We start from the raw sequence: 21,508 nt of genomic DNA on the forward strand, positions 1-21,508 counted from the left end.
ACCACACCCAGTGGGTCCTTTTAGAGAGCTCCACATTGACTATGCAGATATGGGGGAAAGATGTAACGGAGCAAGATATTTAATTGTAATAGTTTGTGCATTCTCAAGATGGGTTGAAGCTGGACCATGCCCCCAGCCAGACGCAAAGTGTGCTGCACAATTCCTGGTGTGGGAGGTTTTCTCAAGGTGGGGGATATGTGACGTAATAAGATCAGACAACAGCACTCATTTTGTTAGCGATCTATTTAAAGAAGTGACCACCTTACTGGGGGTTAAGCACAAATTATGTTCCATTTATCACCTGATGGCTAACGGGATGGTGGAAAAAAATCAACGGCCTGCTGAGAAATAAACTGTTGAAGCTGTGTAACACTCCTAAGGAAAATTGGGTGTATTGCTTGCCCCTAGCACTGTTCCAGCTAAGAACGCAACCAAGCAAAGACCATCATTTGAGCCTGCACAAAATAGTGATGGGCCGGCACATTCATACGCCACTTTCTCCAGTGAGGGGGGCATCAGACGCTCACAGAGCTGCCACAGTGCGAGGGGATGAATTTAAGGAATACCTCACCCACTCGACATGCACTGTGCGCAGTATAGCAAGACAGATCGCACCACCCTTCACACAAAATGGTGAGACAGATACTACCATGCCAACACAGGACAGCCCAAAGGGTCAATTAATGCCAGGTGAAACTGTGTACGTGCGAAGTTTTGTGCGACGATGGAACTCTCCAAGATTTCAAGGACCTTATGAGGTCATCTATTGCACACACCCACAGCTGTTAAAGTAAAGGGATTGAAATATTGGGTCCATCTGTCAGATGTAAGAAGAGCACGCAATAGTGCAATCCTTCAAAGTGAACAAAATACCAGAAACGAAGTTGCAAGTGGGTAAAACACAGTTTTGAAATAACAAAAGAACAGAAATTAAAATTGATAGAGCTCCCTCTCTCCCTCTTCTTCTCTCTTTATTTCTCACTATCTTCCGTTAACTGCCTCTCTATTTCTCTTCCTGCCTCTAGCTTTCTCTCTCTCTCTCTTGCATTTTCATAACTGGCATTATGCATGAAAAAGTGATAATGATTATTCACATATTCTGTGAGGAGAAATTAAGTTTAAATTGATACAGTTTAAACAACAGTAGCTGTATAGAATACAAGTATGTCCATTGAAAGTATAATGAATTATATAGGAACGAAGGGGAAAAATGATTGTACTAACAATGATAAAGAAATACATGTGAGTAATACTGAAATACATGCATGTCACTTAACAATTTTATATTGTCCCTCCAGGTGGAAAAATTGCAGAAAGGAGGGCACTTACTGACAACAACACAGATTTAGATAGTGATAGGGTAGATAGTAGAATAAGTAAATATTATAGTTTAGAGTGTGGCCTTAAATATGCAGCAATATTGTTTTCTGTGATGTTATTTTTTGCAACCTGGTACTGGGTTGTAGCTTTCATAATTAAGGATATGAAAGAGGGGGGGAGCAGGGTAAACTTGATACAAGAGGGCTCAACGCTCATATGGGCTGGAGTAAAAACTATGTGGAGACATGGGGCCTCATTACACGGACAGCGGTGGACCAAAGTGCTGTTAGCACCTTGGTCTAGGCCGGTAAAATACCGGCACCGCCTTGGTGGAAAGGGGAATTGCCGCCCTATTCCAAGGTTGGTGGGGCGGTAATTCCCCCTTCCCCCATTACCCTTCCCCATTCCCATTTTTGCCCCATTGGGCATAGTGGGAATGGGGAAGGTGCTAATTACGGCACCGCAAATTGCGGTGCCATAATTAGCTCCCTGGTCCCTTTGCGGGTTGGTTTTTAACACCTGCAAAAAGCAGGCGTTAAATTCTCCAACCCGCAAAGGGACCTCGTAGTAAGGCGGTAAGGGTTTACCGGTACCGGTAAAGCCTTACCGCCATCCATGTAATGAGGCCCATAATCACTCTGTAAATAGCAATCTTACTACTTTGCACAAAAATTGTACTATCACAGGCACACGTTTCTCACTTGCTGCTATTACACCAGGTACAGACAATGAGACCAATCAGTATGATGGGGATTACTCCTGGGAGGGTGAGCCAGACCTCATAAATACTGATGTACAAACGACCACAGAACCTACCTCACAAGACACTATAACACACTTTAATCTTGCCACTACAATCACGCAAGAAACTCCAGAACGACAGGCCTGGCAAGCTGCTAGTGAACCCAATGACACAACATGGGCAGATGTTTTTTCCATAAAGTATAGAAGGGTGAAAATGATAAATAACGGGGAAGGGGGGAGGAAGAGACGGAAAAGGGGGCGGAAGGCAAAAGTTATGATGTATACCATGGTCTGGGATTAGATGAAATCGAAGAGCCCCGCAACGCAGAACAATCAAACAAATGGTACTCAGACATGAGTGCAACAGCAAAACAGGCCACAGACGAGATCTGATATGTTTGCTCTCTCATACCGCACGCATCAGGCACACCTAAAATACTCAAGAAGTGCCCTTGTCAGATGCCCAATGTTTAATTCATCTCATATTGTGTAGAATTCAGAGCACCTTCCAGTCACACAAAGTTACAATAGAAATGCTGGAGAACAAGAAAACCTGCACGAGTAAACCGCAGGGAGTGATTTGCATCAAAGAACCATTTTTTGTCATCAAAGGGACAAGGTTTACAGAGAATAAATGGCATGACGAGACAATCACGTGCAAAGCTGAGGCACTACGAGGACTAACTGAAGAAAACTTTCAATGGATCAAAGACACGCGTAATCCCGTCTGGTCCCAGCACATTGCAAAACTTACATGGTTCACTGCTCTCGAGAAACCTATCAAAATGCAGAAGGAAATACTGCACAAACTTTGTTTTCACGGCCAGGGGAAGGTGCAGATGGGGTCCAACAAGCAATGCAACAAAACAATCATCATCCCAGATATGAAAAAGGGTACAGCCGCATTCATGGACATGTATTGGGTGTGTGGCAAACAAGCTTACCTGTATTTACTGGCATCATGGAAGGGCACATGTAGCCTGGCCACCCTGCACTCAGCGCTAATGGTAATCCCAGAAAGCCGTATCCGAGGTGGGAGAAGTTTGGCTGGCATATCGGCAGCAGGGCACTCGGCTGGCATATCGGCAGCAGGAGATTCGGTGACACATCGGCAGCACTCCAACCAGCAAACACAGAGCCTTCCACATACGACATTCTTTCTGAAAATGAGCTACAAGACAGAGTTTCCTGCAAAAAAAGGTCAAACTATATCTCCAGCGAATTATCCAACCTTCTCGCAGAGATTCCTGCAAAATATAAATTGTTCAATTCAGTAGAAACTTTCTTTGCCTCCCTTCTAACACCAGGACTTCAGACATGAACAAATGCCAAATGGCTCCAGATAGTGCACTGGGAGCTGATCCAACTAGCCAACGACACTGAAGAAGGGTTCAATGCGATCAAGGTGGAACTTCGTGCCTTGTGCCTAATGACAATGCAGAACTGGTACGTCCTGGACCTTCTCACAGCAATGGACGCCAGTGTTTGCCGATAAACCGGGAGCGCATGCTGTACAATCTCTCCCACGTCATGTTAGCAATACACAGCCTGGGGGAGGGAATGCAGAAGGAAGGAGGAATAGAGCCAAGCAACTGGTTCGATAACATGTTCAGTTGGATAACATCCTGGTTCTGCATCATGATGAAGATTTTTGTTCCAATCATCGTTTTTATTTTACTATTTTTCTGTGTGTGCCTATTAGGAATCCGATGTTATGCAAAATCAATGCCTAGTTCAACAATGATGGTGGTAACAATGGGCAAACAGACAACGATGGCAACCATGAGGCAACCATGATAAATGCAGACTGGAGAACAAAACACACCAAAATACCACATGACAGCTGTCTATCGCTAAAAGGGGATAGAGTGGATAGTTTATATCACACAACAATTAAGGAGCCATGGGTGGACCTGGATGATCATGGAGATATATATATATATATATATATATATATATATATATATATATATATATATATATATATATATATATATATATATGTATGTATATATATATATATATATATATATATATATGACATGTACACCTTACGAGTGTGCAAGGAGAGGGCAGAGCTTGAGAGTTGTATGTTGAGCTTGGATGCCAATAAAGGGTACAACTGCATGGGACGAGGAGGTAGCAGAGGCGGAGTATTATTTGAATGAGAACAACAATAAAAAGTAGTTAGTTACTTTAGATGTAACGAAAGGGGGAATGTGTGGGAGTGAGGGTTCGTTCAGGCCCCCCTCATACATTCAGCATGATGTGAACCACTTGCTTGTACAATAATGGGGGGCGCTTCCATTTGCTCGCATGCACACTAACAGTTTCATGGCAGTGGCAGAGAGACTTGGCCTCCAGTTTGTGTACCCTCGGCTCCATCTTTGGACTAGGCCTCACTGCGATAATACAAAAAGGCTTCTCTGCCCTCTGATGCGGCGCAGCGCACACCGGGCTCATGACCTCCACCTTTTCTCACTGTGCTCGAAAGCTTTGCAGCTCCATTCTCACGGCTGAGCCGGATATAATTGCAACAAATACACCAATGTAACATCTCACTCTTCCTATGAGATCATTGTCCGATGTGTGAACCGGTTCAAACCATGCCCTGTACCTCATCCATCTCCACAAACCTGCCCGTGCCCTCTTACCCCCGCTGTTGGAAAATGACTGCCACTACAACCCTGTGTCCCTGCAAGGTATTCTCTTGATGTACCAGATGCATGACCCCACTGTGAATCCCAACCCAGTGTCTCAGTATATTGCACCCTAGAACTAACAAATGTCAGAATGTCTTATAGCCTCTTTGATGCATCTGGACCCACCCCACAGCCAATGTTATCTTGTTAAACGGGAAATCATATTATGCCTCCTTTTGTTGTAAGCCTAGTCACTCTGCGAAGAAAGCCGCGTTGCAAAGTTCCGATTTTGGGTCAACTTTGCCGCCATTTTAAGGTTCATCCGCCATTTTTGATTTCTGTTTTGTACGATTCTCTGTTCTAAAATGGTGGATTGTGTTTTCAACTTGCAAGCAAGCCTCCCGACCCTTGAGCCCTGTTAATGTTTAGGTTGTCAGAGAGCCGACTGTTTAGACTAGGTAAAGAGTCCTTGCGCTCCATATGAACTGTCAACTAAGTATTGTCAGCGCACATAGGATTCATCCCTGTGTAAACGTTGAGACAATGAAGTGCAAATGCCAAGCGTGGACACAGGCTGAACTACATTGTGTTGGGATATAGACTAAGGCTTACTGTGGCATGCGAGAATATACATCGCCATTGTTACTTGATGGAAATACAAATTCATGTAATCCATCTGTATATTTTTGTATAAGCTGTATATGAACTCGGCACAAACTCTAGACCGCAGATTATTAACATGTAGAGGGGCTGGACAATATCGTAGAAATGTATAAAAGCATGAGTGTTCAGATGTCCAGTACTCTCTCTCCTCTCTCTGACGGGCTGGTACTCATTTTGGGGTGTTGGGAGCCAGATAGCTATCTGTTTCTTTGTAAACTGCACAGTAGAATAAAGATCTGTGAAGCTTTATAGCCCATGTTTGGTGTATTACATTTGTGGTACTCAGCCTCGATATTTCTTTGTTTTTACAATCTTACTGATCAGGATCCTAAACCCGGTACTTCATATAAGCCCCAATGAATAATGCTGTGATTATATGTGCACGATTTATAGATATATGATGATGTACCCAAAGGAACTGTAGTGACTATTATTTAGTGCATGTCTAATGGTACTATCTCACCTTAGCATAGTTAGGGCTCACCCTACCACACCGTGACCTGACCCTCACCCCTCCTGGATGCTGGCAGCTGGACCACATGATGTTCACCCTCCCGTCAACTGGGCAACCAATCCAAAAGAAGCAGTGCCTACACCGACATATTTGCCTTCACCTTCCAGCCAACCCTGCACTGTTGTAGTACCCTATGTTAGTTGCGTCATTTATGACAATGCTTTCCTTTATAATTCTTTGTAAGTTTGTTGTATGCCAGAGCGCTCTCGGGCAGCAGAGTTCTCCGGATGCCAATTTTACATAAACAAAACTTAACTCTCGCATCCTGTTCTCTTTGTCTCATTCCCCATTGGGGTGTGTCTCATTTATTGGTATTGCACGTACTAGACAGGGAGTGAGCCTATACACCATTCTCAGAGCACTCTTCTGGGTTGTTTTGGTGTGGCGTCTCATGGATGTAGTCCAATAGGAATAAAAGCCAGGTTTCCCGTGACTGAGTATAACTTTGCACTCAGTGCATCGTACCTTGATTGCACGAGTCCTTGGGACATTTCCAACAGTTGTAAAAAATTGCCACACCCAGGACTCCCTCCGAGTACTAATGAAATGGACTTCCTCCACTTCATCCTCTTCTTCTTCTTGATCCTCCTTTTCTGCATTACTGCGCCTGTTCCCCTCTCCAGGCCTTTCAGGTTGCTGAGGTGGTGGTTGTGGTTGGGGTGGCTTGGAAGGAGGGATTGCCATAACAGATGCAATGATGGTCTCCAATAAATTCTGCAAATAGATCTGCAAAGCAGTGCCCTCTCCTGGATAGCCATAATGAGAATGAGGAAAAGTAATGGGTGGGTCCCTTTAGAGGAACCGTCTGCAGACAGTCGTACTGTCTGCAGACTGCAGAGTTTCAAAAAGGCTTGCTAGCCTTTTTGTTCTAAGTTCATCTAGCAATGTTGTAGAACATTGCTAGATGAACTTAGAATGGGTCTGGGAGCTGTGCAAGGGTAAAGCTTCTGCTTGAAACACCCTAGATTGGCCATAAAAGGACTTTTAAACTATCCATGGCCATTGACACTGTTCATGGACTCCGCCATCACACCACACGGGTGTGGTCACATGATGATGTCCCCAGACATCCACGACTCTGTCGGGCGTCCCTGGACATAAGCCACGTGGGAATTGGAAGGTGCATGCACTGAGTGTCCATAGGACATGTGCAGTGTCTGCAGAATAATTAAAAGTGCATCACACAAAAAAGGACATGTCCGGACATCCCGCCTATCCTTGGGCACCTCCATTTTGAGTGCGGACACGCCCTGTTAGTCATACTGTCTGCAGACTATATAAAAGTGTGTTATGCAGAACAAGAGATGTCCAGACATCGTTCATATCCGGGGGCACCTCCATGTTCTGGTCTGACACCCCGGACAATCACATAGTCTGCAGACTGATAATGGGAGTTTAAAAAAAGTGTGAAGCATTACACAACAGTACACAAAATATTTGTAGTAGAAAAATATATTTATTCAAGAAAGGGATGTTGTATCGGCATGGGAATCATAAAAGGGAGAATCAGGAACTTGTGTACAATAATTATGAGGGGAGGAAGGGAGTGTGGTTTCATCAAAATGTCTTTCGTTAAAATGTTCGGAACTTGCTGGGGATGATTGCTGGAGAGAAGGGGGGCAGGTGCAAGAAGGACAGTGATAGGGAACATTTTTTGTCACATGATTTTTCACATACTGTACAACTCTTTCAAAGCATTACTAAATTCATCTAATTTGTTGGACAAGTTGATGATTTGAAGGTTTGCAGTTGGGATAGGGCTTTTGTTTGTGATTCTGGGGAATAGTAATAATTCAACTGGGGCATGGTTTCTTCATGAAAACTATGTACTGCAAGAGAAATAGAAATTATTATTTTAGCAAGGTGTGTACAATAAACATTATTTGTTAACATTAAAATATCTATTGTATACCATTGGAGATGTTATATAGCTAATTTCTTCTTTTGGGAAGTTCTCCGCTAACCATAAGTGTGCTTGCCATTTCTGGGGAAAAAAAAGGGCTTATGTTTTATAACACATGTTCATGTAATAAAAGCTAATAAAAGGGAAATAAATACAATGCACTTACTATTTAGTGAGAATGAGTTATCCAATAAGCACTTGGTTCTTCTTAACCTCCATGCAGAGCTGTAGTGAGATGATTATATGACGTGTTCAGTTATGGTTTGTGATTGGTGCATTCCATTGTAATGTGTGTTATATAAAAAGAAATTTGCAGTTTTGAATGTGAGTGTTTGTACAAAAAGGTATATTTGCATGTTATAAACATTAGTTGTGATTTTAGGTACAATTGTTTGTTGCTGGGAACAGCTTTTCCCATCTTTTGTGATGTCATCGTTGATGCCCTGGGTGTTATGTGCACAGAGATGTCTCGAGTTATGGTTGCTTAGCTTACCATAACTGGTGAATTTCAAGGCTTTTTCAGTTTTACTTGTAACCATAACGTCTCTTTAACAAAGAATGTTCACTGAATTTCTTGGGTTTTTGTTAGTGTAGCTTACCGATAACATACATTTAACAACGTTTTTTCAGTATATATATATATATATATATATATTTTCAAAAGAACTGGCTCATCGTCAGTCATATAAGGAGCACTCTCCTTCATACCAAGCTTCAAAAAAATGCGCAGTTTTATAAGCGTATCATTTATGGCTTCTTTATTAGCTTAAAATGCATTTTCCATGCTTCCCAAGAAAATCGACGCGTTTCGCAGCATTACTAGCCGCTTGTTCACAACACCATTTTGCCACCACCAAATTGTTTAAATACAAACATGTGCCTATAGACATGAAAATGGGACAAGGGAGTTCTACTTCAGTAAACATAGAAGATGGGACTTAATGTTGTTGACAATGCTGTCGGACATCTTTAAAGGGTTTTAAGTCCCTATGCCTTTGGGTTGCCTAATTTATGAACAAATAATCATGTCAACATAAATACTAACCTCAAAGTCAATTGTCCTCATAATTTAAGCATTGCCTTGCATTAATTATAACAAAGGTCCCGCATTGAAATTCCTATGTTTAACAGAGTTACCATAAATCTAACGACAACCCTTTATTGTTCTTTGAAATGAGAATGTGCCTTTTATTCACACATAAAGTGCGTAATGCATAATAAAGTGACTAGTGCTAGCAGCTCAATAAAGTGCCTAGTGCTTTAGTGTTTTTCAACCTTTAATTTTCATAAAGTGCTTAGTGCTAGAACTTATATTTAGTGTGAAGATCTATTTCAATTTGTTGAACTAAGTTGCAACTATCGTTTACTCATCATTATCAATAGTCTATGGCTATGTTTATTTAAAAATTCAAAAATCAATAGATAAAACTACACCTACATGGTGAAATCTAAAAAAACCGGGAGGGGGGGGGAGTGCCTATAAACCCAATAACAACATACAATAAAGGTGCGATTTGAAAACTGCAACAATACATGGGTTTACACTTATTTAAACCCAATTTATGAAATCACTGATTTGCACAAGTCAATCTTTATAGGTAAGAGGTGCCAAGTTTACTTATATAACAAAACAATGCTTAGATTAGTGCCCTAAAAAAGTGTACAGTTCTTCATCTATGTTATGCCCTTTTGGCTGTTTGGTTTCGAAGTCTAAAATGCAGCGGGTTTCTTGTTGTCTGAGCCTTCTTTCACGATCCCCCCCTCTAGGGTCATTCTCAATTGCACAAATTCCAAAGAAAGCAAAACTATTCATATTGCTTTCATGACATTCAGTAAAATGTTTTGCCATAGGATAGTTTGCATCTTTGTTTTGTATGGCTCTAACATGTTGTTGAACCCTTATTTTTAGTTTACATTTGGTACTTCCAACATACCACTTTTAACATTCGCACACTAAGACGTAAACTACGTATTCAGTGTCACAGGTAATTTTTTCGTTAATATGTTCGGTTGAACTTGTTACTGGATGCTTATAGGTAGCACAATTCATAGCAAATTTACATACATTGCATCTTGTGCATTTATAAAAACCTTTCTTGCGATTACTCAACCAGGCGCTTGCATCTTTGGCTTCCTCTTTACCCATAAAGCTGTGGACCAATTTATCTTTAATTGAAATGTTTCTTCTATAACTGATCTCTGGATATTTCTTAAGCAAACCCCCGATATCTTTATCGATGGTTAAAACTTTCCAATGTTTCTTTAACACACGTTTGACCTCTGTTGTTTGACTGTCATACGTTAGTATGAGACGTACTTCTTCATTTGGTTTATTTGTAGTTTTTTGTTCTTTGTCAACCAAAAGTTTAAGTCTATCATGACTTCTAGCTTTTAAATATGCTCTTTCGATGACTCTTTTAGGGTAACATTGTTGTTGAAAACCTCTTGCCGTGATTTTCCTTTCTTCATCATATGTTTTGAGAGTTGTACTATTTCTTCTTATTCTTACAAACTCTCCATACGGTATACTCCAGATTAAACTCTTTGGATGCCCACTCTTGGCATGTAGTGGCGTGTTAGATCCCATGGGTTTTCTGTGTAATTCACACGTTAGATTTTGTTCCACTATTCTTAAATTCACATCCAAGAAGGTTATAAATGAATAACTGTGGGTTTCTGTAAATCTGAGATTGTTGTTATTTTGATTCAATAATTTCACAAAATCACCCCAGGCATTCTCAGTCCCTTTCCAAATTACAAATAGGTCATCAATGTATCGAAGCCAGATAACCACATTTTCGGTTAGTTCACGATTTTGTTCTGTCCATATTTCTTCAGCTTCCCAGGCACCCATAGTTAAATTGGCATATGATGGGGCAAAAGTTGTGCCCATAGCCGTGCCCTGTATTTGCCTGAAATATTCTTCATTAAAGACAAAGATATTGTTGGTAAGACAGAGGTCGATCATAGCTATGATCATTTGTGTGTGTTCTAGATAATTGAGAGATCTGGTGTTCAAATATTTCTCACATGCTTTTTTGCCAAAATTGTGGTCGATTGACGTATATAAAGACACCACGTCCATTGTTGCCATCATGTAGTTGGATTCCCAAGGTATGTTGTTAACTCTTGATAGAAAGTCCTTTGTCTCTTTGAGGTAAGAAGGTAGTGTAGAGACGAAAGGCAGGAGAATTTCATCTACAAATTTCGACATATTCTCCAACGCTGACCCTACCAGGGAAACAATTGGTCTTCCTGGTGGTTTTTTGCTGTTTTTATGTATTTTCGGTAGAAAATATATCGTTGGTGTAATGGATATATATATATATATATATATATATATATATATATATATATATATATATATATATTTACATCATTTATTTATTTTTTATAAAAAAAAAACCATATGGACATACACCGACCTTCCGTTGCGATGGCAACTCCTCGGACTTGTGGGGCTAGACTCAATAGCCATTCTGAACATTAATACACTCGACCTCTGTGTCCACTTGGTCTTATTGTGCACAGAAATATACGTTTAAACTGTCACATGCCTTCCCGGATATGGAACGCAAATGGCAAAGAGGCAGCACATATGTAATGATACTATACAGTATACATTGGATGTAAGCCGTAGTTGCAAGGGTTTATTTCTCATATTGGGAAATAATATTGAGGTCGTGCAGTTTTAACATCAAAATTGTTTACAAATGTGGCATATTGATTGACCATTTTAAATGACATTTATGCTTTCTTTTTAGTATATATTCATTCGAATTCGCAATGATGTATCATGTTGTGTTTAATGTTCAAAGATGGTGGCTCCTGTCAACAGGCAGGCTGTATTAGTGTGCCGTTCCATACATTGGAACCATAGAGAGCACACCAGTTTAAATGTCCTTTTTCTGTGTTCATACCATGAATGTGACCAAGCGGTGTGTTTGCCACTAAATGCGTTGTTTTTGTGTTTACCTTTCTTTATCCTTGACATTACATTAATTAAAGAAATCTAATTTTCTACCTGGCAACCTGGCATCCTGACTCAAATGTTGGTGCGGATTGTACACTCTGAAGTGCTTTCTGGAGTGCGCTCCACTTACTTTGTACTGTTGTACAAGGGTCTTTCTTCATATATATATATACATATACTGCAGTCCAAAGTCCCCTTAAAGTGGCACTAAGTCTACTATAGCAGGTGCTTGTATAGGTTAAGAGAAACTATAAACTTGTGCAAACACTGCTGTGTTGCGTGAAGAAAGTAGCTCAATAAACAGCACCAACTACTCCACACAGCTAGCAAAAGTACAAGCACTCAATCCCAAAAATAGTGCTAAAATATAACTTTTAATTAAGATACAACATCTTATAAAATAATAAAAGTCAGCATGGATTTACAGAACTGGTTACAAGAGTCAAAGCCACTGTAGTAGTGCCACGCGTTCCATCCCTTCACTGGGACTTCTTCAGGCTATTTATGCATCCTAAGGATCAATTATACTGATTATACGGATTATACTGATTTGCAACTCCAGCGTACACAGTTGGAAATACATATGTCTCCTGTAGGTGCTAACTGTCACAGCATGGTTGTGTAGGACATTTTTCAGTTGGCACACCAGTAGACGTGGCGTGAAGTGACTGCACTTGAATATGGTGTACGTCATTGGCCTTGTTGCCATTCACAGACTGAGATGTCACAATTAATTTGCAGTATGGTATACCTCTCATAAGACCCTGTACTTTGAGAGCGAACAAAGTTAGTGCAACATGACATGAGTTAACACGCATTAAACATCAAGTAAAGTAAAGTATGGATAATGTACAGTCGAACACCCATACATTTGCAGCTGACAATATCATGAACGCCATTAAGTCTAGCCATATGCAGGATGGCAGGCAATCTGACTCTTACCTTTGTTTGGCGTACTTGTTGAGATGGGCAATGGAAGCAGTTGGATCTTTTAGTGTGTGCAGTTGTAATGTGTGCATTGCTTCCATTAGCTATGCCTGTGTGCCGCATACACATTTGCAGCAGTCACTGGCGTCAGTGACTTTACTTGTGAACAGTTGTTCCTCACGGCGTGCACTCCAGGTATTTATTTTATGTGCGTGCCAAGCGTAGCAGACTCTGTCATGTGAGCACCGAGCTCTGGAAAGGCACAACATAAACAAAAGCAAATCAGACATGCACACACACAGTATATGGTTCCAGAACATTCCATACTTTAGTAACAATACAGTGAGTGGTTGTAAGTGCTTTATTTTGCCATATAATTTAAATGACGATGTGTCAGTTGGTGCATTTACTGCTCTTTTATTTCGCAAACAAAATCCAGTGACCAATGCTGTCTGTGCAATTCTGTACTTCTGTTCTCATCTAGGAAAATGGGAAAAGGAGTACGTAGTGGTGCTTTGTGGCCCATGTGGAAGAATACATTTTCTTTGAAAGGTAGAGAAGATAGCATCTGCTTCCTCTGGGATGTGTTAAAGATAAAGGTTTGCAGGTTGGTTTGTATAGCAGGAACCACAAGTGGGCATACCGGGCCATATCGATCAGCCCAGATAATAACGATGAAAAAGAAATTGCTTATGGTAATCTTCCAATGGTTGGTCCAACAGCTGTCTATTGGAATGTTGAAGGTGTGGCATGTTCAGTAAGGTGCAAGATATCTGAGTAGAAAGAGGAATAAAAGTAGATGTAAATAGCGGGACTTTTTGTAGCAGCTTTACCGCCACACCACCAGTAAACGATATCATACGGACAGAGTCACCCTTCTCTTCTATCCTGCAGAAGGCCACCACAACAGCTTTTCCTAACAACTGCTACAGTTGGCCGAAAAACTACAGTGTTGATGATCTATGACACAACTACTTGTTCACCTTTTTGTTTGTACATATTGTTGTGTGTTCTGTTCTTTTCAAAAACCCATGGACCACTATTAGTCCTGGGCAGCACTTACTCTTGTCTATAGTGAAATGTTCATTTGTTTGTTAGAGAATGTGCACTAATACAAGGACATTTACCTCAAGAATGAAGAGGTTGGTACTCAAACGTACCCCTATTGCTAAAAGTGCCAAATTTGTCCGTTTACTGTCTTTTTGTGAAAAAGAAAATGCAAACACTTATGCAAAATAAATTGTTTTGAGATTTAATAAATGAATCCAAAACACAATTGTTTTGATCTCCCATCCTTTTTTTTCATTATTACTATTTACCCTCCTGGGCATATCAGGACACTGCCAGGCGCCCTCTATTATATATTTTTATATCTGGACTATACATGTTGGTAGGATGGGTGGCGTTGTATAGCAGGTCATGATTTATACATGTTTACCTGCTTCCTTTTTGTACCAGTGTTTGGGCCTCATTATGACTTTGTAGGTAGCCATGGCTGCCTCCAAAATCGGGTCCGGCTCCGGGTTCCCTGAATGGGGAATTACCGGGCCATTCTGAGTTCGGAGGGCCCGGTAATTCCTCCTACTGGGAACCCGGGCCCAGACCTTCCCCATTCCCATTTGAGCCTCCATAGGGCTCAATGGGAATGGGAGCAGGAGCTAACAACAGGCCGATTCTGACCGGCCCGTTGTTAGCTCCCTGGTCCCCTTGCAGGACCCGGTAAGGATGCCGGGACCCGCGAGGGGACCTCGTAATTTTGCGGAATGGGTTTAACTGCTCCGCCTCCATTAGCGGAGCCCGTTAAACCATTCCGCAAAAGTGTTAATGAGGCCCCTTGTTTATGCATTTGGTTGCTGCTGCTGGTTTTCAAGTATTATGACATTGTTCTGTGCTAGTGCACAATTCTGATGGTAGTTACGTACCTTTTGACGTACTGTAACTGCTCATACTTTGGAACTGTTTGATGCTATGTTTGTAGCACCGTAGTTGATGAAGGTTGCGTTGGGTAGTTGTGATGCTGCAAATAACATTGCCGTATTCAGGTTGCAGTTAGATACCAGGTGGCGTATTCTAACTGTTTACAGTGTCCCGTTCTTAAAGGGTACGTAGAGAAACTTACGCATTTCTGTGGTTACTTGGAAATCTGTGTACATTTTGAAGTGGTACTGTCCAATTATGGAATTACGTGGTGATACGTCCATATGTGTTGGAGTTGTATCACTATTCTCAGAGAGCTGGTGACTGATTTGCGTAAGTGGTGATTTTAGAGGTTACTGACCATAATTTTGAACCCTCATACTTCGCACTTTCCCTTCCACGTATCAAGTGGAAAATACTGGTACTGTGCTTTGTGTGCACGTACTGTTAGTGTGACTGTACTCCTTGGGTTCATTGGGGATAAAATTGTCCAACACACACTGTAGTGCTTTTCATTAATGCTTCCAGTATGGTATGTTGCTTTAGGTCGATAGTATGGAAGGAAAAACATTTGTTGTCCCTTTACGAAGGTATTGGTTGGTGCTGGGGAGTAAGGTATAGTAGGCTTGTACATCAATGAGTACATTTTGGCTTCAAGTACATTATGTGGGCATTTGCAAGATTTGCAGGTAGTCTGTGCTTTGGTCTGATGGAAGTATCATTGCATTCCCAACATGACAATTGCTTTCTAATGTATGCAGTACAGTGGCCTCTATTTGTGGAGTCCCCTGTGTGGTAGATTATGGCTACAGTTGTGAAGTTTTTTTTGGCAAGTAATATCTGTCCGTGTGTGAAGGCAGTACATTTGCAGTTGCTTTTGGTACCATCAGCATTGTATCTTAAGATAATTAATATCACATATTGACTATGTGAGTGTATATGTTGCATCAAACGAATATCAGAATTGCACGACGTACACCACATGCTATGGTTTGCATTTTGCACCAGTTGCTGAAATGGAATGGAGTCACAGTTAGGTATTGATACGTACACAAAGAATTTGTTAGGAACTTGCTCCTGAATGACATGGTTGCAAAGAGTGCATGTATGTTTCCACATGAAGGAAATGTGAAAGATTTAATTTATAAGTATGTTTTTTCTTTCCAGTATTTGTAGTAAGTACATTAGAAATTCCTGTGGAACTTCTTGTCGGTTTAAAGTGAATTTCACCATTCCAGCACTGTAGTTCAATTCTCGCCTTCTCCCTAAGACACTGTAAATGGTGTCAGAATTACTTACTGCATTTCTGTGAACGATGAGCATTTGCAAACACAACTGGTCTGTGCCATTTAAATAAATGTTTTCAACAACTGCTGGTATTTGTTACATTTGCATAACACCTTGTATTGTTGTATTGGAACACCTGTTGTATTGGAACATTTCAATGGTCCAGGTACTTCTGTGTCTTAGCCCTTTGATGGAAGGGTATGTGGTTTCTTTGCAGAGGCTTTTTTTGTGGGTGGAGTTGGGTATGGATTGCCTGTTTTACTCCTTTTGTATGTGCTTTTGGTAGTTGCTGTAGTATGAGTTTCTTTCAATTTCTTTGATGGTAGTGTGGCGAAATAATTTAGTACTTCTGATGGAATTAGCCTTTTTTTCAAACCTTTTGGTTTTTGAGGAATTGGGTACATTTTTAGATGGGGTGTGAACAGTGCACGTAGCCTATTGTACTCTATGATGCAAATAATTTCTGCACTGACTGTAGTTGCATCAAAATTAACTTGATACAGTCCTTCCAGTGTACGTAGCCGTGACAGTGATATGTAACTCATGCCTTGTTTGCAGACTGTGTTGCCAATATTAATCAATGCTTGACTAAATTTAGACCTTGCGATTTATGAATAGTTACTGCATAGGCTAGCGACAGAGAAAACTGTTCTCTACATACATACATGTCTTTGAAAAGAAGGAATCTTGCAGTTGTATGTCCTATATTTTTGATTTCTGAAAGTTTATCAAACTTGATGTTTATAAACTGAATACTGTTGTCCCATTTGGTATGTCAGGAAGCTAACAACTGTACCAAGTGCTTCGTTAACTAAACCTTGCTCTACGTCAATGTTACGCTTTAGCATAACTCTACAAGTCACACATGAAGTTAACATTTTCTCCAAACCAGCTGTGTTGGAGATGGAGTTCTCGAAGGCTTGTAGTTGTGCTATACTTTGTTGACACATAGGTATTTTCATGCCGTGTACGTCCAGTTTGTCTGTGGCATGAATGTGGACTAGTGGTTGTTTTTATTTTTGCAGCAGTGTTGCTTTAAATTGTGTATAGCTTGCTAGAGTTCTTTGATAGTCCACCAATCTGTATGTTTTTTAAAATGTTGGCATAGGTGAGGTCTGCATACTGACGCATGTTTTGAGTTAGTTATCTGTATAGGAAATGTTGCCAAAGATTTACATTCCCGATTCTTCCAAGACTTTTGCAGCACTGTTTGTGTCCTAAGATTTTAAAGATAAGCTCACCTTTGACTGGTGTCAATTGAAGGAGATCTCTGAAAACAATGACATGTTTTCCTCCAAAGAGTTCTTTGTATTCTGTTTTGAGTACCTTTTGCAATCTGAGGTGAATCAAAGCCAACATTAGGTTGGAGACCATGCTCACCTCATCTATTTGGAGCATTTTAATTTGTTTCAAAACTGTGCGTAGCTCCATAGCAGAGTCTGCTGCAAGTTTATAGTACTCTCATTTGTTTAGGTATTCTACTGGAAGGAGTAGCAATCGGTGTAGAGTGACTCCACCTATGCTGTAGGCAGCAAAACCTCTAGGGGCCGTTATAACCACAGAAAGGTTGTTGTTTGTTAATTGTTGGAGGTATTTACTGATCATTTTTATTAAGGATGTTTTACCTGACCCAGCTTTACCACTTACATATAGCAGTACAGGTTTGTAGTTGTCACAGGTGCAAGTTTTACTTTCGTGCCGTATACCATGTTCAATGGTTTCACTTACTCCTACAAAAATGGTACGCTGTTCATCGTTTAGTTGGGATTTAAGTACTGCCAATTCTTCTGTAGAGTGCTGTAAGGATATTTGGCGTGTTACAGTACAGAGTACAGCAATACTGCACAAGTAGCAACATTTTTTTTTTGCAGCACCACCACCACAAGGGTGCGGTGCATTGCTATATGGGTTAGCAGATTAACAAGGAAAGACAGACTATTCAGTCAAAAACAATTTTAACATATAAGATGCAAATCTATTTTTACAGTTAAAAGCACACGTGTTCATTTAAAAATGCACACTATTTTTCACCTGAAATGCCTATATTGCTAGAGACACATTTGAAAATTAACAGCTAACCTATTAACCATTAACCTGACTAATAAAACCTTATTTTAATATAACCCACTAATAAAATGTGTTCTCCACTGCAGAATTAGGCATACTCTGAAAACCATTTAAATGTGTGTGCAGATTTTTTCTCTTCTCTTCTCTGCCTGATTCTCCGTGTTTTTGTGCACAGTAACTGCAGGAAGGAGGAAGTCAGATTTGCAACAATTGCAAATGTATAAGCGAAGCTATTGTTGAAGAGTAGGAGGATGAGAGATGATGGATTTCATTGGGACACGTCATACAGAGGGCTGAGAGGAAAGTTTTAGTGGGCAGTATCAGGGAAAAAGACAGGAGACATCTTTCTGCACTACTGGGGAGAAGACCTGGCTGTGGGGTCCTGACTGAATGCAGATTCCGGTGTCCTGCTGCAGTCGAGACTGAAGAGAGCTGAAAGAAAAACCTTTCCACTGGCTGAGGCATTCCTATCTGAAAAAGCTGAGAATTCCAGGCAATGACCCCGGCTTGAGAAGGCAAGCGTTCCTTTTTGCTGGAGTTAATCCAAGAGAGCCACATTCACAAAGAGAACAACTGAAGAACACTCAGATAAGGTAATTACCTAAGCGTGGGAGCCGGGTGTGTGCACGAAAATATGCAGTCAGTGTAGGATTCCTGTGCGTGTCTTAATCAAATACCAATGTTGCAATTTGAGTTCTGTTCTCCGCCACGCTCTTTGCAGTGTGACATAGAAAATGCTTTTACTGTACCATTTTATTTATTTCTGTAAAGAATGAGATTATGTCTAAATGCAACTTTTATAATACAGAAAATATTTGAAAACAGACGGGTGGTTTATTTTCTATTTACCATTACAATGCCAATGATGTGGGGAGATTTTTAAACAGTGCAATGGTCATTTTAAGACAGATGTGTGTATGTCAGAATCAGTATGAATAATTGTGAGTAACTGTAGCATAACTTGTTGGAGGTACATGAGCCAACGGGAAGAGAGACTCTCTGAACATAGCTCCCTACCGTATATAAGGTAGTGGAAATTACCACAAGACTACCACATATAGCTCTCTGTCGTAAATAAGTCAGTGAGTTCGCCCATGGTGGCACACCAACACTATCACTGGAAATGTGGTATTCCTAGAATGCAGGTCTGAGGTCTCTCTAGTGATCACACGAAAAATCTAAGCAAAGATAAGGGATTCTGGACATTGGGGCCACAAATAAAACAAGGGAATTATGCTCACCAAAATACCACCAACCACGTATACCAAATATGCAGGTCTGGGTGCTGAAATAATGCATGTCCATTGTATTATTGTTGCACATGGCCAAATCTGAATACAAAGAGTGATTATTGCTAAGTTATTTTTCGGCGGTAATAAAATACCGTCAGGCCCCAAATCTCCACAAAATACCCTACATATTTATGGTGCGTTGCAGGCCGGGAAAGTGATCATAGAATACCTACTGGGCGTGGCAAGCGTGTCTCACACTGCCATTTGCACATTAAAGGGAACCCATTTTATAATAGCAGTGTGCCACTAAAAACGAATTTCAGAATGTCACAAAGGGAAACCACATTCTCAGATCTAGTGCAATATTTAGAGGCAAAGTTATTTGCACATGGGAATTGGTCTTCGAATACCACGTTAGAATGGAGTAACCGCATTCAGGGTGAGGTGCAGAAAGAAAAACTAGACAATATTTTTGCAGAAGGCAGCATAATTCAGGTCTGCCTTACAAGATTATTGAATGCAGCCGATAAAAGTGCAGAGAAAGACTGTTTAATACGGCTATGCGGCAAAATATGGTTTATTTTAAACAAGTCCCTGCGAATGCAAGAGAATGATACTCAGCTAATTAACAGGTTAAAGACTGAATTAGACGGGGCAAGTAAAAATCAGGAAATGTTGAGAGCAGAATTGGATGTATGCCAAAAAGACATGCAATTAAAATGCAGAGACTTTGATACTCAGTTATCCAAAAGCAAGAAACAATTTGAAGATAGTGAGCAAGAATTGACACACTTAAAAGCCTTAGTGGATCACATTAGGCAGGATAAAGATGAGGTTGTTTCAGAAATGCAGATTTTACAAAAAGAACATTGCGAAAAAGAAGGTGATCTCCAGAGTGCAGAACAAGAAATGATTAAAATGATCCAAGAAAGAGACAAGAGAAATAAAGAGTTCAATGAATGCCAAATGCAAATGTGCGATATGCAGGAGGCGATTAATAAAATGAGTGATGAAAATAATTATTTGCATGATGAAGCCAACAGACTCCTTAAAAAGTGTAAGGACTTAGAACAGCAAATGTGCATTCCCAGGTCCCAGGAGAGGCGGCAGGGTACCACATTCAATGGAGTGGAGGTGAATTCTAGCTCTGCCCAAAGAGCTAGTGCCCCAGTGACAGGGCCGGTGAATGAACTTGGTTGCAGCGCCCTTGGGGGATTTGATACTCCCATTGGGGGCAGCCACCAATCTCATACACCTGAAAACAGGATTGAATCACAAAATAGTGCAATTCCATGCATTGCAACAAGTAGCCCCATAAAAATAATGAAATCCATTAAAGCCCTGATCAAACCATTTAAAAAGGGAGGTGAATGCTGCATTGAGGATCACTTAGAAGCGGTGCATGACATTTTTAAAGCAATCCAGATACCTAGGGAACAGTACAGACAATATTTTCATTTAACTTTAGATGCCCCGACGGCCAGCATCATAAGGGGATTAAATGAACAGCAGAATATGACATGGCTGGAGTTTGAAAAAGAAATTAGGCATCATTTTTCTCCTTTTCAGTCATTGCAGGAGGCAAAGAAAGTCGCGTACACTATTACTGCTGGACCTAATACATCCCCTCGCCAATTTTTACAAGACTTAAAAAGAGCATTCTCTCGCTTTGATGTATCTTTTGACTCAAATTCCAATGAGTTTAAACCGCATACTTCTATGGGCTACAGAAAGACATCATATCCCAATTGGTCCGTGAATTTGACCGTGACAAGTCCCTTGAATGGATTGTACATCAAAGCACTAAGCTATATGAGGTACTCTATTGTCAGGGTAGAGAAAGTGATAAAATGAAAGATACTAGGCCTAAATCTAAAGAACCCTCAGCCACAGTAATGGAAATCAGGTCAGCCAAAATGTCCCTTGAGTCTGCTCAAAGCCAAGGTAAAAATAATGTGACACCTGAACAAAGGGGTAATCAACAAAGATCGCCATTTCCTGTACCAATGTTCCAAACACATGATCCTAGTAATAGAGAGAGCTACATCAGCCCTAGATATTTAGGGGATAGACCCCGGGTAAGATATCGGCCTGATATGGCAGGTATGAACAATAACCAGAGACAAAATCAAGATCAAAGAAATGATGGTCCCTACCAGTCATTGGGGACACAGAGTAGGTTTGATCCCAACACCATGATATATGGTAATCAGGATAGGCCCCGATATGTGGATCGATTTAATGATAATGGAAATCAACATAGGGGCCAGTACCCACAATCTGAGAGACAGGACATGAGGCAAAACGTGAACTACAGTC

Source organism: Ambystoma mexicanum, chromosome 10 (assembly GCF_040938575.1).
Source record: "Ambystoma mexicanum isolate Mex_15411 chromosome 10, UKY_AmexF1_1, whole genome shotgun sequence".
In the NCBI taxonomy this organism is placed as follows: domain Eukaryota; kingdom Metazoa; phylum Chordata; class Amphibia; order Caudata; family Ambystomatidae; genus Ambystoma; species Ambystoma mexicanum.